We start from the raw sequence: 16,062 nt of genomic DNA, 5'->3' as shown, positions 1-16,062 counted from the left end.
CATACACTCACTCACCACCACTCACCAACACTCACCACTCACCAACACTCACTCACTCATACACTCACTCACTCATACACTCACTCACTCATACACTCACTCATACACTCACTCATACACTCACTCATACACTCACTCACTCATACACTCACTCATACACTCACTCACTCATACACTCACTCACTCACTCATACACTCACTCACTCATACACTCACTCATACTCTCACTCACCAACACTCACCAACACTCACCAACACTCACCAACACTCACCACTCACACACACACTCACTCATACACTCACTCACTCACTCACTCATACACTCACTCATACACTCACTCACTCATACACTCACTCACTCATACACTCACTCATACACTCACTCACTCATACACTCACTCACTCATACACTCATACACTCACTCATACACTCACTCATACACTCACCAACACTCATACACTCACTCACTGACTCACACACTCACTCACTCACCAACACTCACCCACTGACTCACCAACACTCACCAACACTCACTCACTCACCAACACTCACCCACTGACTCACCAACACTCACCAACACTCACCACTCACACACTCACTCACTCACCACTCACCACCACTCACCACCACTCACCACTCACTCACACACTCACTCACCACTCACCACCACTCACCACCACTCACCACTCACTCACTCACACACTCACTCACCACTCACTCACACACTCACCAACACTCACTCACTCAGACAGTCACTCACTCATACACTCACTCATACACTCAGTCACTGACTCACACACTCACTCACCACCACTCACCAACACTCACCCACTGAGTCACCAACACTCACCACCACTCACCACCACTCACCACTCACTCACACACTCACCAACACTCACTCACTCACTCACTCACCAACACTCACCCACTGAGTCACCAACACTCACCACCACTCACCACCACTCACCACTCACTCACACACTCACCAACACTCACTCACTCAGACAGTCACTCACTCATACACTCAGTCACTGACTCACACACTCACTCACCACCACTCACCAACACTCAACAACACTCACTCACTCACTCACTCACCAACACTCACCCACTGACTCACCAACACTCACCAACACTCACCAACACTCACTCACACACTCACCAACACTCACCAACACTCACCACTCACACACTCACTCACTCATACACTCACTCACCAACACTCATACACTCACTCACTCATACACTCACTCACTCATACACTCACTCACTCATACACTCACTCATACACTCACTCATACACTCACTCATACACTCACTCACTCATACACTCACTCACTCATACACTCACTCACTCATACACTCACTCATACACTCACTCACTCATACACTCACTCACTCACTCATACACTCACTCACTCATACACTCACTCACTCACTCATACACTCACTCATACACTCACTCACTCATACACTCACTCACTCACTCATACACTCACCAACACTCATACACTCACTCACTCATACACTCACTCACTCACTCACTCACTCACTCACTCATACACTCACTCACTCACTCATACACTCACTCATACACTCACTCACCAACACTCATACACTCACCAACACTCATACACTCACTCACTCATACACTCACTCATACACTCACTCACCAACACTCATACACTCACTCACTCACCAACACTCACCAACACTCACCACCACTCACCACCACTCACCAACACTCACTCACTCACTCACCACCACTCACCAACACTCACCACTCACCAACACTCACTCACTCATACACTCACTCACTGACTCACACACTCACTCACTCATACACTCACCAACACTCACTCACCCACTGACTCACCAACACTCACCAACACTCACCAACACTCACCAACACTCACCCAATGACTCACCAACACTCACCAACACTCACCAACACTCACCAACACTCACCCACTGACTCACCAACACTCACCAACACTCACCAACAATCACCAACACTCACTCACTCATACACTCACTCATACACTCACTCATACACTCACTCACTCATACACTCACTCACTCATACACTCACTCACTGACTCACACACTCACTCAGACACTCACTCACTCATACACTCACTCACTCACTCATACACTCACTCACACACTCACTCATACACTCACTCATACACTCACTCACTGACTCACACACTCACTCACTCATACACTCATACACTCACTCACTGACTCACACACTCACTCATACACTCACTCACTCATACACTCACTCACACACTCACTCACTCATACACTCACTCACTGACTCACACACTCACTCATACACTCACTCACTCATACACTCACTCACACACTCACTCACTCATACACTCACTCACTGACTCACACACTCACTCATACACTCACTCACTCATACACTCACTCACACACTCACTCACTCACACACTCACTCACTCACACACTCACTCACACACTCACTCATACACTCACTCACTCATACACTCACTCACACACTCACTCACTCATACACTCACTCACTGACTCACACACTCACTCATACACTCACTCACTCATACACTCACTCACTCATACACTCACTCACACACTCACTCACTCACACACTCACTCACACACTCACTCATACACTCACTCACACACTCACACACTCACTCACCCACTGACTCACCAACACTCACCCACTGAGTCACCAACACTCACCAACACTCACCCACTGACTCACCAACACTCACCCACTGACTCACCAACACTCACCCACTGAGTCACCAACACTCACCAACACTCACCCACTGACTCACCAACACTCACCCACTGACTCACCAACACTCACCCACTGAGTCACCAACACTCACCAACACTCACCCACTGAGTCACCAACACTCACCAACACTCACCCACTGACTCACCAACACTCACCCACTGACTCACCAACACTCACCCACTGAGTCACCAACACTCACCAACACTCACCCACTGACTCACCAACACTCACCCACTGACTCACCAACACTCACCCACTGAGTCACCAACACTCACCAACACTCACCCACTGACTCACCAACACTCACCCACTGACTCACCAACACTCACCCACTGAGTCACCAACACTCACCAACACTCACCCACTGACTCACCAACACTCACCCACTGACTCACCAACACTCACCCACTGAGTCACCAACACTCACCACCACTCACCACCACTCACCACTCACTCACACACTCACCAACACTCACTCACTCAGACAGTCACTCACTCATACACTCACTCATACACTCAGTCACTGACTCACACACTCACTCACCACCACTCACCAACACTCAACAACACTCACTCACTCACTCACTCACCAACACTCACCCACTGACTCACCAACACTCACCAACACTCACCAACACTCACTCACACACTCACCAACACTCACCAACACTCACCACTCACACACTCACTCACTCATACACTCACTCACCAACACTCATACACTCACTCACTGACTCACACACTCACTCACTCACCAACACTCACCCACTGACTCACCAACACTCACCAACACTCACTCACTCACCAACACTCACCCACTGACTCACCAACACTCACCAACACTCACCACTCACACACTCACTCATACACTCACTCACTCATACACTCACTCACTCATACACTCACTCACTCATACACTCACTTATACACTCACTCATACACTCACTCACTCATACACTCACTCACTCATACACTCACTCACTCATACACTCACTCACTCACTCACTCATACACTCACTCACTCACTCACTCATACACTCACTCACTCACTCATACACTCACTCATACACTCACTCATACACTCACTCACTCATACACTCACTCACTCATACACTCACTCACTCATACACTCACTCATACACTCACCAACACTCATACACTCACTCACTCATACACTCACTCATACACTCACTCACCAACACTCATACACTCACTCACTCACCAACACTCACCAACACTCACCACCACTCACCACCACTCACCAACACTCACTCACTCACTCACCACCACTCACCAACACTCACCACTCACCAACACTCACTCACTCATACACTCACTCACTGACTCACACACTCACTCACTCATACACTCACCAACACTCACTCACCCACTGACTCACCAACACTCACCAACACTCACCAACACTCACCAACACTCACCCAATGACTCACCAACACTCACCAACACTCACCAACACTCACCAACACTCACCCACTGACTCACCAACACTCACCAACACTCACCAACAATCACCAACACTCACTCACTCATACACTCACTCATACACTCACTCACTCATACACTCACTCACTGACTCACACACTCACTCAGACACTCACTCACTCATACACTCACTCACTCACTCATACACTCACTCACACACTCACTCATACACTCACTCATACACTCACCCACTGACTCACACACTCACTCACACACTCACTCACTCATACACTCATACACTCACTCACTGACTCACACACTCACTCAGACACTCACTCACTCATACACTCATACACTCACTCACTGACTCACACACTCACTCACTCATACACTCATACACTCACTCACTGACTCACACACTCACTCACACACTCACTCATACACTCACTCACTCATACACTCACTCACACACTCACTCACTCACACACTCACTCATACACTCACTCACACACTCACACACTCACTCACCCACTGACTCACCAACACTCACCCACTGACTCACCAACACTCACCAACACTCACCCACTGACTCACCAACACTCACCCACTGACTCACCAACACTCACCCACTGAGTCACCAACACTCACCAACACTCACCCACTGACTCACCAACACTCACCCACTGACTCACCAACACTCACCCACTGAGTCACCAACACTCACCAACACTCACCCACTGACTCACCAACACTCACCCACTGACTCACCAACACTCACCCACTGAGTCACCAACACTCACCAACACTCACCCACTGACTCACCAACACTCACCCACTGACTCACCAACACTCACCCACTGAGTCACCAACACTCACCAACACTCACCCACTGACTCACCAACACTCACCCACTGACTCACCAACACTCACCCACTGAGTCACCAACACTCACCAACACTCACCCACTGACTCACCAACACTCACCCACTGACTCACCAACACTCACCCACTGAGTCACCAACACTCACCAACACTCACCCACTGACTCACCAACACTCACCCACTGACTCACCAACACTCACCCACTGAGTCACCAACACTCACCAACACTCACCCACTGACTCACCAACACTCACCCACTGACTCACCAACACTCACCCACTGAGTCACCAACACTCACCAACACTCACCCACTGACTCACCAACACTCACCCACTGACTCACCAACACTCACCCACTGAGTCACCAACACTCACCAACACTCACCCACTGACTCACCAACACTCACCCACTGACTCACCAACACTCACCCACTGACTCACCAACACTCACCAACACTCACCCACTGACTCACCAACACTCACCCACTGACTCACCAACACTCACCCACTGAGTCACCAACACTCACCAACACTCACCCACTGACTCACCAACACTCACCCACTGACTCACCAACACTCACCCACTGACTCACCAACACTCACCCACTGAGTCACCAACACTCACCAACACTCACCCACTGACTCACCAACACTCACCCACTGACTCACCAACACTCACCCACTGAGTCACCAACACTCACCAACACTCACCCACTGACTCACCAACACTCACCCACTGACTCACCAACACTCACCCACTGAGTCACCAACACTCACCAACACTCACCCACTGACTCACCAACACTCACCCACTGACTCACCAACACTCACCCACTGACTCACCAACACTCACCCACTGAGTCACCAACACTCACCAACACTCACCCACTGACTCACCAACACTCACCCACTGACTCACCAACACTCACCCACTGAGTCACCAACACTCACCAACACTCACCCACTGACTCACCAACACTCACCCACTGACTCACCAACACTCACCCACTGAGTCACCAACACTCACCAACACTCACCCACTGACTCACCAACACTCACCCACTGACTCACCAACACTCACCCACTGAGTCACCAACACTCACCAACACTCACCCACTGACTCACCAACACTCACCCACTGACTCACCAACACTCACCCACTGACTCACCAACACTCACCCACTGAGTCACCAACACTCACCAACACTCACCCACTGACTCACCAACACTCACCCACTGACTCACCAACACTCACCCACTGAGTCACCAACACTCACCAACACTCACCCACTGACTCACCAACACTCACCCACTGACTCACCAACACTCACCCACTGAGTCACCAACACTCACCAACACTCACCCACTGACTCACCAACACTCACCCACTGACTCACCAACACTCACCCACTGACTCACCAACACTCACCCACTGAGTCACCAACACTCACCAACACTCACCCACTGACTCACCAACACTCACCCACTGACTCACCAACACTCACCCACTGAGTCACCAACACTCACCAACACTCACCCACTGACTCACCAACACTCACCCACTGACTCACCTTGTTGGAGAATGCAAGGTCCAGCTTCCAAATCCCGCCTGACTCATCCTGTGTACGCGCACACACAAAGACAAAGACCCCCCCAGGTAGCCTCTAGCAGCGCTGTAGGGGCAAGTGCAGTGTTATAGTAGTGAGGAGCAGCACCGCCTGTGATATACACACACAGACACACAGACACACACACACAGACACACACACACAGACACTCACACACAGACACACACACACACAGACACTCACACACACAGACACTCACACACACAGACACTCACACACACAGACACTCACACACACAGACACTCACACACACAGACACTCACACACACAGACACACACACACACAGACACACACACAGACACACACACACAGACACACACACACACACACACACACAGACACACACACACAGACACACACACACAGACACACACACACAGACACTCACACACACAGACACTCACACACACAGACACACACACACACAGAAACACACACACACACAGACACACACACACAGACACACACACAGACACTCACACACAGACACTCACACACACAGACACACACACACAGACACACACACACACAGACACACACACACACAGACACACACACACAGACACACACACACAGACACTCACACACACAGACACTCACACACACAGAAACTCACACACACAGACACTCACACACACAGACACACACACACAGACACTCACACACACAGACACTCACACACACAGACACACACACACAGACACACACACACACAGACACTCACACACAGACACACACACACAGACACTCACACACAGACACTCACACACACAGACACTCACACACACAGAAACTCACACACACAGACACTCACACACACAGACACACACACACAGACACTCACACACACAGACACTCACACACACAGAAACACACACACAGAAACACACACACAGACACACACACAGAAACACACACACAGACACACACACACACAGAAACACACACACAGACACACACACACAGAAACACACACAGACACTCACACACACAGACACACACACACAGACACTCACACACACAGACACACACACACACAGACACTCACACACACAGACACACACACACAGAAACACACACAAAGACACTCACACACACAGACACTCACACACACAGACACTCACACACACAGACACACACACAGACACTCACACACACAGACACACACACACACAGACACTCACAACAACAACAACCGCCATTCGCCACTAAGTGGCGGTGACGTCACCACGACGCTTGTGCCAGGCCATGTGCACCTTGAGGCCACGTGAAGTGTCGAACGCCCGCTGGCAGGAGGTCACGGGGCAGACCCAGGTGCCACGGGTCGACTGACCGAGATGACCGAGATGACTGGCTGATGCACCACCTGTGCCCCCTACTGTGCCAACTTGCTGTGCTTTAGCCACCCGGCGCTCCGCTCGTTGTTGTGAGCGTCGCTCCTCCGCCCTCCGTTGTTGTTGGAGGGCGACTGCCTCCAACTGCCCAGTAGCGTCCTTCACGAGCCTCCTCCACTGAGGCCGATCTTGACACCGCTGGTACCAGTCATCGGCAAGTCCACTCAGCTCCACGTCCTCCTGTACCACATCACTCCATCTCTTCTCTAGCCCGTGCCGCGCCCGTTTAGCCCCCTCGATCCGGCCGAACAAAAGCTGTTTAGGCATGCGGTGGCTGGGCATGTGGGCTACATGACCCAGCCAACGCAGCCTTGCCTGCCGGAGGAGCTCACTGATGGGACTTTGCCCAGATCTTTCAAGGACTTGTGAGCTCCTCACACAATCCAGCCTGGTTAAACCCAGGATGGATCGTAGGCAGGCCAGCCTAAATGTTTCCAACCGGCGAAGATGCTCCACTAGGGGGGTCCACGTTTCGCAAGCGTAGAGAAGGGAGGGAATGACCGTGGCCGAGAAGACCTGAAGCTTCGTGCGGAGCGACAGACCAGGTAGCTTCCACACAGCGTTACGCAACCGATGAAAAGATATTGCCGCTCGACTGATTCGGAGTGAGACCTCTGCTGATAAACTGGAGCCGGTCATGAGCACACTGCCCAGGTATGGGAAACTCTCTACTCTCTCCACAACTGCCCCATCACCGATTGGGAGTTGTGGGGGCGGAGTGCCCGATGGTACAAAATACCCAGGCAGGTGCTTAGTTTTGGTGGGGCTGATGGTAAGGCCCCACCTCTTAGTGGCACGCTCCAGTCTCAGCAGCAGCGTCTCCAACTCCTCTTCTGAATGAGCAGCTATTACCAAATCATCGGCATACATAACGTGGTTGACCAATAGGGAGCCATCCCTTGATCGCACCCGGGCGTCGATCAGCCTCCCATTGTATCTGTACCAAATGGTAATTCCCCCGGTACAGCTATTGAAGGCTTCACGAACTACGCAGTCGAAATAGATGTTAAATAATGTGGGAGCCAGAGGACATCCCTGTCGCACCCCAAGGTGTACAGGGAAAGGCTCCGACTCCCGGCCACGTAGTTTTACCCGGGCCCGCTCACCATCATGAAGGTCCTTAATGATCGTGAGCAGAGGGTCAGGGACTCCGAAAGCACGAAGAACAACCCAGAGCCCAGTCCTACTGATGGTATCATAGGCCTTGACCAGGTCAATAAAGCAGAGATGTAGGTCTTTTTGGAATTCCCTACACCTCTGCTGTAGCAGACGGACAGAAAATATGGCATCTGTGCAGGACCGCCCTTTCCTGAAACCACATTGGGGCTCCGCAAGCCTCTCCTCAGCATGCCTAGCAAGGCGATGTTGAATAATCCTTGCCAGGACCTTACCCGGCACACTGAGGAGTGAGATGCCCCTGTAGTTGTTACAGTCGGTACGGTCCCCCTTCTTAAAGAGGGGGACCACCAGGGCATCCTTCCAGTCCTGCGGAACCCGTCCAGTGGTCCAGACTGTTGTTATGATGTCATATAGGGCAGTCTGTGCACAAACGCCACCCTCCCTCAGCATTTCGCCTGGGAGATCATCTCTGCCCGGTGCCTTCCCTGGTCTCAGACTCCGGATCGCCCTCAGTACTTCCTCAACAGCCGGTACCTCAGCCAGCCACTCACAGGGGGTGACCTCTTCCAATATTTGAGGCACCGCAGCCTCAGCAGGGTTATCCCCACTTTGTGCCATGATGTTTTCCTGGCTGAGAGATTTTCCCTCCCCCAGGACCTCACAGAAATGCTCAGCAAATCTGCAAACCTGTTCCTGGGGGTCGGAGATTGGATCACCGTTTTTTCCTCTAATGATGGTAATAGGTGTGGCGCTGCAGGTTACTTTTTTGATGGAGTTAAATAGTGATTTGTGATCGCGGGCCACTGAGGCAGACTCCATCTCCTCAGCAACCCGCGACCACCACCCATCCTTACAGCGCCTCACGGCTCTCCGAACCTCCGAGCGAAGACTGCGGTAAACCTCCTCATTCTCTGACGTGGGATGCTGTAGGCGATGAGAGTGGGCCTGTCGCTTTTTCTCAATTAACCTGAACACCTCCTCCGTCAGCCAGGGTTCCCGGGGAGGTCTGGACCGCGTACCCAAAGCAGCCATTGCAGCTGCATGAGTCACAGTCTTAAACCTCGCCCATTTACCCTCGACATCAGGTGGAGTGGGGGACGATGCCAACCCCAGCTGCAAGCGATGATGAAATTCTCGCTTGCAACTTTCATCAGCTAACTTAGACCAGGCCACTTTTGGTTGGAATGGGATCCTGGGTGTACACCCACCACCGGAGTGGAAGAATGGCAGGCGCATCTTACAGATGACTAGTCGATGGTCAGAGGGCAGATCAGCTCCACGGTAGGTCCTGGTGTCAAGGACATGGGCTCGCATCCGCTGGTCCGTCACTACGTAGTCCAGCAGATGTTCTTGCTTGGACCCGGCATGCATCCATGATGTTGTGTGGATGCGCCGATGCCGGAAGAGCGTGTTGGTAATTACAAGCCCATGGGCTGCACAAAAATCTAGCAGCCTCCTACCGTTATTATTGAGCTGATCTGGCCCATGCCTTCCAATCACTCCAGACCAGGTGCCAGTATCATGACCAACTCGGGCATTGAAGTCACCCAACAAGATGACTCTGTCCCGAGTGGCCACTTTAGCCAGCACCTGTGACAGGAGGTCATAGAAAGCGTCCGACTCATCGGCTTTGCCTGCATCCCTCCACAGATGTTCGTCTTCGGTGGGGGCATAAGTAACCACGACCACCACTCCTCGCCTCTGGTTGATGGGAAGGCGAGCCCAAAGTATCCTGGGGCTTACAGCTTCCCACACCTCACCGCCACGCTCCCACGCCCCCTTCATTCTTTTGTTCAGAAGAAGAGCCACACCCTGTTGTTTGGCAGTCTCCTGCCCCGAGTAGAGGACTGTCCACCCCTCATGGTGGCAGGAGCCAGAACCGGTCCACCGGACCTCCTGAATGCCACAGAGATCCAGGCGGTACCGGTCCAGCTCCCGACAGAGGAGTGGCAGCCTCTCCTCCGCAGTGAGCGTTCGAACATTCCACGTGGCCATCCGCAATGGTTTTTCGTTGTTTCTGGAGGAGCCCCGAGGGTTAAAATTCAATCTCCTGGCTCCGCCAAATGGGGTTTGGCCAGGAAACGTCATAAAAGCCTGACCCCCCGGGGCCTCCGGCACAAGCTTATTAATTACAGGTTTATGTTTACTTCGTAGTTTAGTGGTGGTTAATTGAAGGTGGAGGGGTTACCAGCCCCTCGCACCCGTCCAGAGCCCCCGTTTAGCCACTGTGGTGGTCACAGACGCCATGAGGGGAGAGGCCAATGGGCATTGGCCCTCCCCCCACAGCACTGCCCACGACAGTGTTGCCCGTCCGGCACCGCGAGGAGGTAGGAGGTTGTTTTACCGGACAGACACTCACACACACAGACACTCACACACACAGACACTCACACACACAGACACTCACACACACAGACACTCACACACAGAAACACACACACAGACACTCACACACACAGACACACACACACAGAAACACACACACACACAGACACTCACACACACAGACACTCACACACACAGACACACACACACACAGACACTCACACACACAGACACACACAGACACAGACACACACACACACAGACACACACACACACAGACACTCACACACACAGACACACACACACACAGACACACACACACACAGACACTCACACACACAGACACACACACACACAGACACTCACACACACAGACACTCACACACACAGACACTCACACACACAGACACTCACACACAGAAACACACACACAGACACTCACACACACAGACACACACACACAGAAACACACACACACACAGACACTCACACACACAGACACTCACACACACAGACACACACACACACAGACACTCACACACACAGACACACACACACAGACACACACACACAGACACACACACACAAACACACACACACAGACACTCACACACAGAAACACACACACACAGACACACACACACACATACACACACAGACACACACACACACAGACACACACACACAGACACACACACAGACACACACACACAGACACACACACACAGACACTCACACACACAGACACTCACACACACAGACACTCACACACACAGACACTCACACACAGAAACACACACACAGACACTCACACACACAGACACACACACACACAGACACTCACACACACAGACACTCACACACACAGACACTCACACACACAGACACACACACACACAGACACTCACACACACAGACACACACACACAGACACACACACACAGACACTCACACACACAGACACTCACACACACAGACACTCACAGACACACACACACAGACACACACACACAGACACACACAGACACACACACACACAGACACACACACAGACACACACACACACAGACACACACACACACAGACACACACACACAGACACTCACACACACAGACACTCACACACAGAAACACACACACACAGACACTCACACACACAGACACTCACACACACAGACACACACACAGACACTCACACACACAGACACACACACAGACACACACACACAGACACACACAGAAACACACACACAGACACTCACACACACAGACACACACACAGACACTCACACACACAGACACACACACACAGAAACACACACACAGACACACACACACAGAAACACACACACAGACACTCACACACACAGACACACACACACAGACACACACACACAGACACTCACACACACAGACACACACACACAGAAACACACACACAGACACTCACACACACAGACACTCACACACACAGACACACACACACAGACACACACACACTCACACACACAGAAACACACACACAGACACTCACACACACAGACACACACACACAGACACTCACACACACAGACACTCACACACACAGACACACACACACACAGAAACACACACACAGACACTCACACACACAGACACTCACACACAGAAACACACACACAGACACTCACACACACAGAAACACACACACAGACACATACACACACAGACACACACACAGACAGAAACACACACACAGACACTCACACACAGAAACACACACACAGACACTCACACACACAGAAACACACACACAGAAACACACACACAGACACTCACACACACAGACACACACACACAGAAACACACACACAGACACTCACACACACAGAAACACACACACAGAAACACATACACAGACACTCACACACACAGACACTCACACACACAGACACTCACACACAGACACTCACACACACAGACACACACACAGAAACACACACACAGACACTCACACACACAGACACTCACACACACAGACACACACACACAGACACTCACACACACAGACACTCACACACACAGACACACAAACACAGACACTCACACACACAGACACACACACACAGAAACACACACACACAGACACTCACACACACAGACACTCACACACACAGACACACACACAGACACACACACACAGACACACACACACACAGAAACACACACACAGACACTCACACACACAGACACACACACAGACACTCACACACACAGACACACACACACAGAAACACACACACAGACACACACACACAGAAACACACACACAGACACTCACACACACAGACACACACACACAGACACACACACACAGACACTCACACACACAGACACACACACACAGAAACACACACACAGACACTCACACACACAGACACTCACACACACAGACACTCACACACACAGACACACACACACAGACACACACACACAGACACTCACACACACAGAAACACACACACAGACACTCACACACACAGACACACACATACAGACACTCACACACACAGACACTCACACACACAGACACACACACACACAGAAACACACACACAGACACTCACACACACAGACACTCACACACAGAAACACACACACAGACACTCACACACACAGAAACACACACACAGACACACACACACACAGACACACACACACACAGAAACACACACACAGACACTCACACACAGAAACACACACACAGACACTCACACACACAGAAACACACACACAGAAACACACACACAGACACTCACACACACAGACACACACACACAGACACACACACACAGACACTCACACACACAGACACACACACACAGACACTCAAACACACAGACACTCACACACACAGACACACACACAGACACTCACACACACAGACACTCACACACACAGACACTCACACACACACACACACACACACAGAAACACACACACAGACACTCACACACACAGAAACACACACACAGAAACACACACACAGACACTCACACACACAGACACACACACACAGAAACACACACACAGACACTCACACACACAGACACACACACACAGACACTCACACACAGAAACACACACACAGACACACACACACACAGAAACACACACACAGACACTCACACACACAGACACACACACACACAGACACACACACACAGACACTCACACACACAGACACACACACACAGACACACAGAAACACACACACAGACACTCACACACACAGACACTCACACACACAGACACACACACACAGACACACACACACAGACACTCACACACACAGAAACACACACACAGACACTCACACACACAGAAACACACACACAGACACACACACACAGAAACACACACACAGACACTCACACACACAGAAACACACACACAGACACTCACACACACAGACACACACACACACAGACACACACACACAGACACTCACACACACAGACACACACACACACACACAGAAACACACACACAGACACTCACACACACAGACACTCACACACACAGACACACACACACAGACACACACACACAGAAACACACACACAGACACTCACACACACAGACACACACACACAGAAACACACACACAGACACACACACAGAAACACACACACAGACACACACACACAGAAACACTCACACAGACACTCACACACACAGACACACACACAGAAACACACACACAGACACTCACACACACAGACACACACACACAGACACACACACACAGAAACACACACACACAGACACTCACACACACAGAAACACACACACAGACACTCACACACAGACACTCACACACACAGACACTCACACACAGAAACACACACACAGACACTCCCACACACAGACACACACACACAGAAACACACACACAGACACTCACACACACAGACACACACACACACAGAAACACACACACAGACACACACACATAGGCACTCTCACACACAGACACACACACACAGAAACACACACACAGACACTCACACACACAGACACTCACACACACAGACACACACACACAGAAACACACACACAGACAAACACACACAGAAACACACACACAGACACTCACACACACAGACACACACACACAGGCACTCTCACACACAGACACACACACAGACACACACACACAGAAACACACACACAGACACTCACACACACAGACACACACACACAGAAACACACACACAGACACACACACACAGAAACACACACACAGACACTCACACACACAGACACACACACACAGACACACACACACAGAAACACACACAGACACTCACACACACAGACACACACACACAGAAACACACACACAGACACACACACAGAAACACACACACAGACACACACACACAGAAACACACACACAGACACTCACACACAGACACACACACAGAAACA

At 51.0% G+C, this 16,062-nt stretch overlaps 1 long non-coding RNA gene across 2 annotated transcripts in view; it reads right to left on the bottom strand.

The window, feature by feature from the left end:
• Positions 1–16,062, bottom strand: part of LOC144954780 (uncharacterized) — a 32,865-nt gene that overhangs the window by 8,235 nt on the left and 8,568 nt on the right. For both annotated transcript variants that reach the window (XR_013641359.1, XR_013641358.1), the window contains exon 2: positions 6,694–6,741. This is a non-coding gene — a long non-coding RNA (uncharacterized LOC144954780). The remainder of the gene's footprint in view (positions 1–6,693; positions 6,742–16,062) is intronic.

This window comes from Lampetra fluviatilis, unplaced genomic scaffold, assembly GCF_964198595.1.
Source record: "Lampetra fluviatilis unplaced genomic scaffold, kcLamFluv1.1 SCAFFOLD_444, whole genome shotgun sequence".
Lineage (NCBI taxonomy): Eukaryota > Metazoa > Chordata > Hyperoartia > Petromyzontiformes > Petromyzontidae > Lampetra > Lampetra fluviatilis.
Note: the sequence above shows the minus strand (reverse complement) of the source record. Positions and strands in the feature narration are given on the sequence as shown.